Source organism: Schistocerca nitens, unplaced genomic scaffold, assembly GCF_023898315.1.
Source record: "Schistocerca nitens isolate TAMUIC-IGC-003100 unplaced genomic scaffold, iqSchNite1.1 HiC_scaffold_351, whole genome shotgun sequence".
Lineage (NCBI taxonomy): Eukaryota > Metazoa > Arthropoda > Insecta > Orthoptera > Acrididae > Schistocerca > Schistocerca nitens.
In genome coordinates, this window is record NW_026045885.1 from 3,081,510 (window position 1) to 3,094,464 (window position 12,955).

The window sequence follows — 12,955 nt, forward strand, 5'->3', positions numbered from 1 at the left end:
CTCTTCTAACGTCTGTGGTCGGTCAGTTTCTGTAATGATTATTTTATTGACCTGACGAGAATCTAAAACTAAATGGAGCGATCCATCCTTCTTTTCAACGATGTGTAATGGATTTATATATTGGCTTGCTGTTGGTTCAATTATTCCCTGATCAATCATTGCTCGTAACTCTTTCTTAACTGCTTCTGTGTGTATATGCGGGATTGGATAGTGTTTTGCTTTGAAAGTCTCGTGTGGTTTCACCTGAAATTCATATATAAATCCTGTCATCGTTCCTGGAACAGTGTTAAAATCTGTTTTATGTTGCACAGGAATATTTTCTAATTCTGTGCGTTCTGTGTCGTCTTTTGCTATACTGTCTCCAACCTTGCATGTAATTGTCTCTAATACATTGTGCACCTGTTCCTCTGCCATGTCGTTATTATGTGTATTCGTGTATAGTGTGAGATAACAATCGTTATCTTTAGAATCTCCAATAATCTCGATCCTGTGCATATTTTGTTCTTCTGATGATACTGTGTTTTGAAATCTCACTACCACTTCACTGTCTTCCTTCTGTAATGTTAGGTATGACGATTTAAAGTCAATCTTTGCGTCGTACTTAACGAGAATATTCATTCCTAATATTATATCAGTTGTCAAATGTGGAACTATCCAACAATTGCTGTGGAAAGTTTGCCCCGCAAAAACAAACGTTGATTGTGTCTGTTTTGGCGTCGTACTGTACAAGAAAATTCATTCCTAATATTATATCAGTTGTTAAATGTGGAACTATCCAACAATTGCTGTGGAAAGTTTGCCCTGCAAAACAAACGTTAATTGTGTCTGTCTTTTGACTTCAATGCTTTTTCCTGGAAATGCTCCCTTAACTTTAGTTTTTTTTAATGGGAATACTGGGTAATCATTATTGCTACTGCATCTGTTAAATGTGTCTTCGTTAATTACGCACATTGGTGAGCCTGAATCAATTATTGCTAAAATATTTTGTGACTTTAAATTTATCTGGATTATTGGGTGGCTTATAGTTTTCTGCATGATCGGTTTTTCGTGTAACAATATGTCTCGCACGTCATTGAATGTAATGGCATTCTCTATCGTTATCTTTTCCCTATCCTTACCAATAGTGTCGTCATTTAGACATTCATCACAGGCTATCTCTAGTCATAAATGTTCTGACATTTCATTTTCTCTTGGGGAGTGTTGTGTGTTTTCTATGAGCTGTACTGTTCTACCGTTTTGATTATTAGCGGTAGGTGGCGGATGAAATCTTGTATCTGGTACATTCATACAATGACTTGGTTGTTGTGCACTGTTTGAATGTCTATGAAAATTATAATTGTAGAATGTCCTTTGCGGCCGGTGTTCGTTTTCTCTCCTTCTGTCGTTATAGCTGTGGTTATACGGCGAGGCACGCGTGTTTCTCTAAAAGGCTGTCTTTGTTCGTTCTGTGTATTTTGCGGCTGACCCGTGTAATTGTTTGCACCCGTCCCATTTTCTGGGAGATGAATCATGTGAAAGTTTGACCGGTTCAGCATTTTCTGTCGTATATGTGTCGTGTTATGTGGATCGCTTTGTTGCTGTCTTGAATTGTAATGTACATTGTTGTTATACTGCTGTTCATTAAACCCATGTGTGTATTCTCGATTAAAATTTTCATTTTCGCTGTGAAAGCGTTTATTACGAATGATATTGCCAAATCGTGTTTGCTCAAAATTAGCATTGTTTGTCTCGTTTGCATTATGACGTGAAAAGTTCTTAACAAACGCATAATCTGCCTGGTGTACCTCAAGCAATTGCAGGATGTCTCTGAATGCGTGCACGCTGTCCTTTTGCTGGCCTGTTGATAATGACAGTTTAAATGCTCTGGGGAGTTTTGAAATACACAGCTGTATTAATGCGGATTGACTGTATGGCTCATTGAGGTATTGGTTTTGTTCAACCATATTGTGTGATTGTTGGGAAAGTAGAATTCTCGAAATTTGGCAGTCTAATTAGCCGATCTTTAATGCTACTCACCAATATGCTGCTAGAAATGCTTCCTGGAATGCTTCTACTGAAAAACACTGTCTAGCAATTGGTCGCATTCTTCTTGCTGGTTCCGCTTCAAGGAAGCTAATAATAAATTCTAGCATATGTTGAACTGGCCATGAGGGTGGGAGTGCCGCATTGAATTGTTGGATCCAATCCAGTGGATGTATTTGCGTCCTGTCGCTTTTAAATGTTTTAAACTTTCTCACTGAAACGAAATGCTTGTGTTCGAAACTGTCATGTCTTTGTGTGTAATTATTTTCGTAATGTTGTGCGTGTGAATTTATGTGTATTTCTGCCTGATTAAGATCTCTTACTCTCTGAAGTCTACCGACATATGTATTGTGCATCTGAGGCAAGTCGTAAAGGTGTGTGTTCTGTTGAAATTGATTGTTTGCAGTTGTTTCTTGTGTGCCATCTATCCCTTGCTGTAAAGAATTGATTTTCAGATGTAACAAATTATTACCTGATTCTAGGTCTGTGATTGTTTGTTGCACATTTCTAATTTGCGTATCTTTACAATTAGAAATCTGTTGAACTGAGACTGGTGTAGTGTCATCTGATTTACTGTCATTGTTAGTATCGAACAATTCTATTCTTTTAGTGAGTTCGTTGATCTTTTCTGTAAATTCGTTTCGTAATTTACGATTACTTTTGGTTACTTTCTTAAAATCTGCTTTCAAATTTTCTGAGTCTTGATTGATTTCTATGTGTTCCATTTTGTCAGTTAGTGTCAGAACTTGTTCTGTTAATTTATCCCTAATATTCTGGATTTCAGTGTCTGTAGAAATTTTCGCCTCAGTTGTGTGTGATTGGATTTCCGTGAGCTTCTCTTGTATTTGAATATTTGTCTCCTCAACCGTTTCGATTTCTTCCAAAATCGAGTGTGTGTGATTGTCCACATAAGTTTTTCCCTGAGCGAACACTTTCTTTTTGTCGTCCTGTCGCTGTTTAGTAATAGTTTGTAACAGTTATTTTCGTTCTTTATCCTGCGATCGCACCAGTTTGCGGTGGGGTATCAAACAGTTTTCTGTGTGATTGTTAAAACGTTCATCAATGTGAGCGTTTTGTTTGGAAAAGTTCTGTCATTGTTACTCGTATGCTAGCCGCGAATGCTTCTTGTTTATCTGTTATTTCTTGAATCTTGGCGTGTAACTCTTGGTTTGATTGTGAACATTTTTCAGCGACTGCTTGAATTTCTACCTTGATTTCGTTTTTTAGGGCTGCTGATTCTTGTGCCCTTCTGTTAAAGTTTTGATTCATGTCTTGTCTCATTTGTAGTAAAAATGCCATTATTGGATCGTTTCGTATTGACTTCTGTGTGTATGTGTATTCGTTGTTAAAGGTTGCACATCTGTGTTCATTTGAACATCCTCAGATGATAGTAATCGTGTCACCTCTTCCGTGGTTGCGTCAATAAAACTGTGGTATGTGCTACGCAGATTGTGTAGCTGTGTATCGTTTGAATCTGTCTCGGCACGTAATGGAGCCACACTGTTTGACTGCATTATAGTGGTTTCGATACTGAAACTATTATGTCTGCTACGCGTAATTTGTGGCTGTGTAGCGTCTGTTGGATTTAAAAACAAATTATTTTGCACTAATGTCTCATTATCAGTTGGCATTTCTGAAGTTGATTGTTCGTCAAAAGATTCCATATTATTACTACTCTCGAATGGCTGTTCACCTAACGTTTCACTATCGCGTTTTTCACACGTATTATTTCTGTCTATTCCTGTAAAGAATTTCTCGTCAGTATTTTCTACACTTTTATCGCTTTGAGAACGAGTAATTATTCTGCGGGTCATTGTCTATAATTAGCACACGCAACAAAATATATCACTGTTCAAAGCGGATTCAACACTGAAAAAACACTTTTCAACGCAGACTGAATAGAGCAAACAGAATTGCCGGTGGGCTGTGAATTAAAGGTATACAGTTTAGTGTAAGCGTTGTACCACTTAACACTAGCTTATTCATACAATTGTCAGAGTCAGTATATTCATTTTCACAGTAGATTCACAAAAGAGTCTTACTGATTGGATGTCGCCAAGTGAAACCTTCCCGTCTCTTCCATATCGCTTTTTCACACAACCTTCCCTTCTACAATAACCTATGGAACCTAGGATTTCTACCTCTTGCTTAATAATAACAAATGAAATCTTCCCTTTGAAATTAATTCTCTTTCTCAATCTTCGCATACAAATTTAAATGCTGCTTATTAAAAGTGATTTGCTGATTATTTCGATGAAACGTAGAATATGTTGTCGTCGTGGCCCTCAGTCGTTACCTGCAATAACCCAAAACTGTTCCTTACCATTTTTACTGTTACTGGTTCGCCATCTGACTGCTACATCGAACTGCGATATGAATATACTTACTCTGTTTTACCATATTCTATTAGCTTCTGGTGGTCTGTCATAAGTGGCTGTATTTATTACCAAAGCTGACGTTATTCTTTAATTAATTTGACTGAAGTTACGTAATTTATAATCAAACTTTTTCTTGACAACAATAAAATTTTGCAAAGTTTTACGTTGATGGTTTTTGGGATGGATTATAATTAGTAATGCAATATTGCTGGCAAAAATTAATTATATTCTGAATGAAATGATTTTACAAACGTTCAAATAGGACTTCCTTTTTACAATAATCTTACAACTAGCATTGCGCAAACTTACCTTCAGTAGTCTTGAGTTTCTCAAAAAAATAATTCAATAATATTAGTCCCTCTTATGATAATAGTTAGCTGATGTCTCTGTGCATCCGTTTATAATCTCTTGTAAATCTTAGCTGGTGGCTGGCAGGCACACCGCTCCTCTCAACCTCTCGCTTCAGACCTGCTACCGACTCGCTTCACTTCTCGCTTACTACTCGCTTCCTACGAACGCTTAAGTGCGGTCTGTCCTGCCAACAATGCTTTCTGGTGCAGACAATCCCTACTTCCATTACAAAATGTATCAATGCGCGGTCTTTCCCGCTCTTTTCTTAAAATGTATCCATACGCTGTCTCTCCCGCCCTTTTTAAAATTATATCAATGTGAGGTCTCTTTTGCCAACAATACCTTGGTGCAGACATTCCCTGCTACCACAATTATTTCCAGAATGACAAATATTACTTATTCCATCTTAATCATATTAATAAAATATAAACATCTTTCATAAATTGTGATTTGACAATAGACAATAGAAATATATGTCTTACACTACCTCTGTTCCTGGTTCTGGAGCAGTTTATTACTGGTATTCATACTTCAACATAAGTGACTATATATGTCTTTTGGATTTAGGAAGAATCTCTGCTATGAAGAGCAGTGAAGATGCTGGTCATCACATTATTGACATGATAGTCGCCAGCTAGGGTTATTGGTAATTTATTGCTGAGCACCTCTAGTATCTCTGCACATAACTGAAGAAAATAATAAGGAGTTCACAGGTCTTGGTACATTGAATTCAATTCACATTGGTCACTACTCAGTTGTCGAACCGGCAAAAAAAAAAAAAAAGCAAAAAGAAATTGACTTTATGATGCAGTCACTTCAACATGCCCAAAGGCTTCAGTCACGACTCTTCCTTTCCCTTGCCGAATCCTAAACCATTATCCTGACGACTAGGATTGTATATAGATTTTGCCTTATATGATTTACTTCTCAACAACCTTGTTTACGAGACAATTTACTCATAATATAACTAGATTATAGTTCATAATGATGCACCTGAGCACTATCAATTCTTTCAAGTTTAATGATGTTATACTGTTAGATTTTTTGTACAATCATGATATGTTAGTTGATAATGGTCCTTAGGACTAAACTGTAATGGTTCTATACTGCTCAAGATTTCTACTTATCAATAACGGAGATTAATTTACCACACATTTGTTGTACTAAGATACTTCCAAGTATTAGCCAAATTTGTTAAACCCCTCTGGAGGGTTGTGAAAAGCGTCTACTGGACTACACTTGCACGTGTGAACCGAATACGATAGTAATACTAATGGAAACTAAAATGAAACTATTATATTATAAATGATGTATGACAGGCTTTATAAAGCGGATCGTTGACTGTGTACGGCCACAGAGCCAAAGATACTGCTTTTGGTCTGAGGCTGTAGTGCTCTCTTGCACATGGCGCACAGTTGTAGGTAGCTAGCTGTCTGTGAGCGAAAGGATATGGAATATTCAGTTTTTGTGGTGTGTTCTGTGAAGCCACCAAGTCTTAGATTAATGTAGGAATTACGAGAACATGTAAGCAGACTTCTTCTCGCAAGCAAGGTAAAGATGTTAAATATTTATGACTCTCGTTCTGCCAGAGTGTTAGTGTAGATGAGTTGGCTGGTAATTGGCAATTATTGAGTAACTCCAGAATGTACGTAAACTGATTTGATGAGAAGTTTTGTTAGATATTTCCCTTTTGTAATTTTTGATGATTTGCATTATTATGGTTTTTTTTAGTGAGGTTAGATAATAGCTCACTGTTTGTCAGTCAGTTGGTAAAAAGGATATAATTTTGTAATTTTTCTGAATAATGTAATTTCTGTTGTCAGATGTTTTGAAAATCCAAACTTAACTTGGAATAAAATGCATTAAAAAGTTAGTGTTAGTAATTCACCACAATCAATACCGCCTCCCTGTCCAATTCATGTGTTTTTCAAAGATGATGCATTTTTTTTAAATTTTTTTAATTTATCAGCCAAAAGAATTTCATGTACATTTTAAAGTATTACGGCCAGCATTGCACACCGCTGAGCCTGTAGTTAACATATTTTTGTTTCCTTCATGAAAGACAAGAATATATCGCGTTCCGCCGTTGCTACTTTAGAGGTAAGACAATTCAGATTATTTGTTGTGTTCACAGGGAACAAAGTTATCAGTTTTGAACAGGGCGAGAGCATTCAGTGCCTAAGGGGCTGAATGTGTATTGCAGTGACTGTATTTCTTTATTGGTATTGGGAGCTGCATTGCTCAGTCAATTCGTATAAATTTTTGCTAAGAATAACACAGAGTAAGTACACCATTTTCAGTTACAACACGATACACGCAGCAAGTGTAGTTATGTATGCGTTCTATAGTCTCGCATTCATTCAATGTACCATAAAGCAGGTCAAGTAAGACAATTTAGTGTGTTTGGTGCGTGCACAAAGACGCACTTAAGCATTTTAAAGAACGCTACAACATGTCATATTATACGAGAAAACAACAATTATTCCAAACCAATGGTTCTCAACCTTTCCTAGACCATTACCCCAGAGTGTAATCAGACATTAGCTAGTACCACCGCATTCCCCCTCCCCCCTCCTCCCGCGCCATTTATAAGCCACCACCACTTCCCCTGCATTATCACTAACTTCAACACCTAAGTAAACTGCAGAATGAAAGAGTTTTCTTGGAACAATTTCATTTTTAAAATGATGAAAGGTGAAAGATATTTACTTGTGTGTGTGTTTTAGAATGAACGAAGAAGGAAATCGTGTGCATCGCAATTTCTGCAAGCAACTCCTTCTCAGAAAAGAAAACTAACTATCCATGCTGGGGGCACACATTAGTAACAAAACACGCTGCCCCTGCATCACTCCATTCCATTGCGGCGCTTGCTTGACCTGTACAATGCATTCCCATTTAAAATCAAACAAGTTCATATGGTGCAGCAATGAAGTGATATTAGTAAATCGCTTCATTGCTGCACTGCTTACTCCTGAACTGGCAGAAACTGGACGACTCCAGGCTGTTAATGCTCTGAGTCTAGCAACACTAACAATGATGATAATAAAACTGTGTAGAGCACTATGTAGCCCTTACGCAGTTACTGCTGTGTCGCGCTGTCAATTAATTCAATTACTTGTTTCGAAACGAGTAATGAAGCAATTCCTTCATTACTGCAGGTACTGTCTACAACATAGAGAAGACATTTTCTTGACATATTTAGCATTCGTTACGTATATGTATCACTTTTATCATCAGCAACGTACGGGACAAAGCACAACATACACTACTGGCCATTAAAATTGCTACACCAGATGATAAACGGGTATTCATTTGACATTTTATACTAGAGCTGATATGTGATTACATTTTCACACAATTTGGGTGCATAGATCCTGAGAAATCAGTACCCAGAACAACCACTACTGACCGTAATAACGGTCTTGATACGCCTGGGAATTGAGTCAGAGCTTGGATGGCGTGTCCAGGTACAGCTGCCCATGCAGCTTCAACACGATACCACAGATCATCAAGACACAAAGCACAACATACACTACTCGCCATTAAAACTACTACACCAGGAAGAAATGCAGATGATAAACGGGTTTCAGAAATATATTATACCACAACTGACATGTGATTACATTTTCACGCAATTTGGGTGCCTAGATCCTGAGAAATCAGTACCCAGTACTGATTGTGACGAGCCAGTTGCTCGGCCACCATTGATCAGACGTTTTCAGTTGGTGAGAGATCTGGAGAATGTGCTGGCCAGGGCAGCAGTTGATCATTTTCTGTATTCAGAAAGGTCCGTACAGCACCTGCAACATGCGGCCGTGTATTATCCTGATGAAATGTAGGGTTTCGCAACTGAAACACGTTTTTAACACATACGCAAATGAACAAAAAGTTTGTTGGTCTGTCATAGCACTGAAGAAACCATTCACTTGCTAGTTTTGCTAATGCCAGTTGCAGGCTTTGAATACACTGCATTGATTACATGGGCCTCGTGACTAGATTTATAGGAGTGTGCAGAATTCTAATGTTTTCTCCATTGCAAACATATGGATTGTACGTGATCTTTCTTGCAACAAGTGTAACACTGTCTTGACTTGTAGTCTTCTACATCTACATCTACATACATACTCCGCAATCCACCATACGGTGCGTGGTGGAGGGTACCTCGTACCACAACTAGCATCTTATCTCCCTGTTCCACTCCCAAACAGAACGAGGGAAAAATGACTGCCTATATGCCTCTGTACGAGCCCTAATCTCTCTTATCTTTGTGGTCTTTCCGCGAAATGTAAGTTGGTGGCAGTAAAATTGTACTGCAGTCAGCCTCAAATGATGGTTCTCTAAATTTCCTCAGTAGTGATTCACGAAAAGAACGCCTCCTTTAGAGACTCCCACCCGAGTTCCTGAAGCATTTCCGTAACACCCACGTGATGATCAAACCTACCAGTAACAAATCTAGCAGCCCGCCTCTGAATTGCTTCTATGGCCTCCTTCAATCCGACCTAATAGGGATCCCAAACGCTCGAGCAGTAAAGAATAGGTCGTATTAGTGTTTTATAAGCGGTCTCCTTTACAGATGAACCATATATTCCCAAAATTCTACCAATGAACCAAAGACGACTATCCGCCTTCCCCACATCTGCCATTACATGGTTGTCCCACTTCATATCGCTCTGCAATGTTACGCCCAAATATTTAATCGACTTGACTGTGTCAAGCGCTACACTACTAATTGAGTATTCAAACATTACAGAATTATTTTTCCTATTTATCTGCATTAATTTACATTTATCTATATTTAGAGTCAGGTGCCATTCTTTACACCAATCAAACATCCTGTCCAAGTCACCTTGTATCCTCCTAAAGTCACTCAACGACGACACCTTCCCGTACACCACAGCATCATCAGCAAACAGCCGCACATTGCTATCCACCCTATCCAAAAGATCATTTATGTAGATAGCAAACAACAGTGGACCTACCACACTTCCCTGTGGCACTCCAGAGGGTACCCCCACCTCCGATGAACACTCACCATCGAGGACAACGTACTGGGTTCTATTACTTAAGAAGTCATCGAGCCACTCACATACTTGGGAACCAGTCCCATATGGTTGCACCTTAGTTAGGAGTCTGCAGTGGGGCACCGAGTCAAAGGCTTTCCGGAAGTCAAGGAATATGGCATCTGTCTGATACCCTTCATCCATGGTTCGCAAGATATCATGTGAAGAAAGGGCGAGTTGCGTTTCGCAGGAGCGATGTTTTCTAAAGCCGTGCTGATGCATGAACAGCAACTTCTCTGCCTCAAGTAAATTCATTTTATTCGAACTGAGAATATGTTCGAGAATCCTGCAACAAACCGATGTTAAGGATATTGTTCTGTAATTTTGAGGATCCGTCTTTCTACCCTTCTTATACACAGGCGTCACCTGCGCTTTTTTCCAGTCGTTCAGGACTTTACATTGGGCAAGAGATTTGCGATAAATGCAAGCTAAGTGAGGAGCCAGTTTAGTAGAGTACTCTCTGTAAAACCGAATTGGAATCCCATCAGGACCTGGCGATTTATTTATTTTCAACCCATTCAGCTGCTTTACAACCCCAGGGATGTCTATCACTATGTCCTCCACACGGGAATCTGTACGAGGCTCAAACGGCCGTATGTTTGTACGATCCTCGTGCGTGAAAGATTTCTCAAATGCTAAATTTAAAATTTCAGCTTTCGTTTTGTGTCTTCCGTTGCCAGGACGGACTGATCATTGAGTGACTGGATGTAAGCCTTTGACCCGCTTACCGATTATACGGAAGACCAGAATTTCCTTAGGTTTTCAGCAAGATCTTTTGCTAAGGTACGACGGTGGTAGTGGTTGAATGCTTCACGCATCGCTCTTTTTACAGCAGCACGAATACTAACTTTTGCCTGTCCTCATTCTCCCGATCTTTCTTGTACCGCGAGTGCAAGTGCCTTTGCTTCCTGAGCATTCTCCGAATTGCGCTGTTAAGCCACGGTGGGTCTTTTCGGTCCGTAACCCACTTTTTCGGCACATACTTGTCCAATGCGTGATTTACAATGTGTTTAACATTTGCCCATAATTGTTCCACGTCCATCGTACCGGAAGTAAATGAGGTCGATTCATTTACTAAGTGGGATGCTAACAACTGTTTATCTGCTCTTTCTAGTAAGAACACTGTCCTAGCCTTCTTGACCGACTTTTTAACTTTCGTAATCATAGTCGTAATGACAACGTCATGATCACTAATCCCTGTTTCAACACCGACACCGTCGGTAAGTTCTGTCTTGGGATTCGTGCAATGAATAGCACCGGGGGCATGACTTAATTCCGTTCGCGTGCGTAGAGAGCTGTTAACACGGCGAAGAGAATTGTTTATGTGGCGTTGTGCGCGCAAGTTGGCACTGCCTAATGGTCCGGTCGCGGGCAAGGGGCGTCTCAATCCGACAAATTGCTGGCTGCTCAAACTGATCAACCGACAAGGCATCTATATAGTACTGATCTAGTATCTGCACTATGTGCTGAAATAATGGATCGGAATGTTTGGAAACCAGCTCTTTTGTATCCCGCCGGGAAGGCGGCGCATGGGTAGGAGCAGGAAAAGTTAATACACTTCGGTACTGCAAATACAGTTAAAACACCTTTACCTAGTAGATAGTGTCGGAAGTTCCATGCCGCTTTTCGCGGATGATGCTGTAGTATACAGAGAAGTTGCAGCATTAGAAAATTGCAGCGAAATGCAGGAAGATCTGCAGCGGATACGCACTTGGTGCAGGGAGTAGCAACTGACCCTTAACATAGACAAATGTAATGTATTGCGAATACATAGAAAGAAGGATACTTTATTGTATGATTATATGATAGCGGAACAAACACTGGTAGCAGTTACTTCTGTAAAATATCTGGGAGTATGCGTGCGGAACGATTTGAAGTGGAATGATCATATAAAATTAATTGTTGGTGAGGCGGGTGCCAGGTTGAGATTCATTGGGAGAGTCCTTGGAAAATGTAGTCCATCAAACAAAGGAGGTGGCTTAGAAAACACTCGTTCGACCTAAACTTGAGTAATGCTCATTAGTGTGGGATCCGTACCAGGTCGGGTTGACAGAGGAGATAAAGAAGATCCAAATAAGAGCGGCGCGTTTCGTCACACGGTTATTTGGTAAGCGTGATAGCGTTACGGAGATGTTTAGCAAACTCAAGTGGCAGACTGCAAGAGAGGCAGTCTTCATCGCGGTGTAGCTTGCTGTCCAGGTTTAAGGAGGGGGCGTTTCTGGATGAGGTGTCGAATATATTGCTTCCCCCTACTTATACCTCCAGAGGAGATCACGGATGTAAAATTAGAGAGATTCGAGAGCGCACGGAGGCTTTCCGGCAGTCGTTCTTCCCGCGAACCATACGCGAGTGGAACAGGAAAGGGATGTAATGACAGTGGCACGTAAAGTGCCCTCCGCCACACACCGTTGGGTGGCTTGCGGAGTATAAATGTAGATGTAGATGTAGACTAGTGTGTAAACATATGCAGACATATTACATAACTTTAGGTGATGACACGTAGCTGCGACGTTGTGGCCCCATCGTAACTGATGCAAAGTCTCAATAGCAAACTAAGCTGAAGCGAAGTGCCCTGGCTGTCTGCTCCTGATGAAATGGGGCGAGCCTGTAGCGATGCTCGTAGAGCTCTCCGGCGCCGGCTAGAGGGCGCTGTCGTCGGTGTCTGTCGCAGTGCCAACCTAAGCCGTGGCATCGTAGCAATCGATAGCACAAGTTCTCTGAGTCTGACACCAGGTACGTTGCACACGATCGTATCACGCAACAGAATATCTGAATACAAAGCACCGCAAGCACTTTTCAGTTTGCATTTCCTCCCTCATGCCCTGCAAATCTGTTACCCACACTCGATAAGTATGTTCTGACTGTTTCTTACAATTAAAGAATTGGTAAATAGCCGCTACCACATTCACGTGTTGGTCATAATAGTTAGTTAGCGAATCTATAGCCTGATCATAACTAAATTCACTCAGAGTTGCGTTGAGAAATAACTCCTGAATGAGTCTAAACACGGCACTTCCTACCGTGTAAAATAAACAGGGGAGCTGCACAGTACCTGGTGCGTTGTCAAATATTACGTGGGCTTCAAAATGTTGCAACCATTCAAGCCATTCCTCTTCTTGTTCATGAAACCTCCGAAAATGCGGC